Source organism: Penaeus monodon, chromosome 21 (assembly GCF_015228065.2).
Source record: "Penaeus monodon isolate SGIC_2016 chromosome 21, NSTDA_Pmon_1, whole genome shotgun sequence".
NCBI lineage: Eukaryota > Metazoa > Arthropoda > Malacostraca > Decapoda > Penaeidae > Penaeus > Penaeus monodon.
In genome coordinates, this window is record NC_051406.1 from 16,299,900 (window position 1) to 16,300,289 (window position 390).

The following is a 390-nucleotide window of genomic DNA, read 5'->3' on the forward strand; positions in this document are numbered from 1 at the left end:
ATTAAAATATTGTGGTAAATTTGGAGTTGTATTTTTTGTTGTGTGGGGTTTTTTGGGGGTTTTTGTGGGTTTTGTGTTCATGTTTTATAAACGGGTGAGTAAATTCGATTGTATAGTATAAAATATAGAATCGATTTTGTATATATTGTATGTATAGAATTTTTATATATATTTTATATATAATAAAAAATACAATCGTTTTTTTAAAATATTTTATATTAGAATTGTATAAAATATTAATATTATATATATATATTATAAATATATATATATATAATTATTATATATATATGTATATGTATATAATTTAAAAATTTATATATTTATTATAATAATGTATTTTATATATATAATAAATAAAATTTAATATATTATATTTATATATATAAA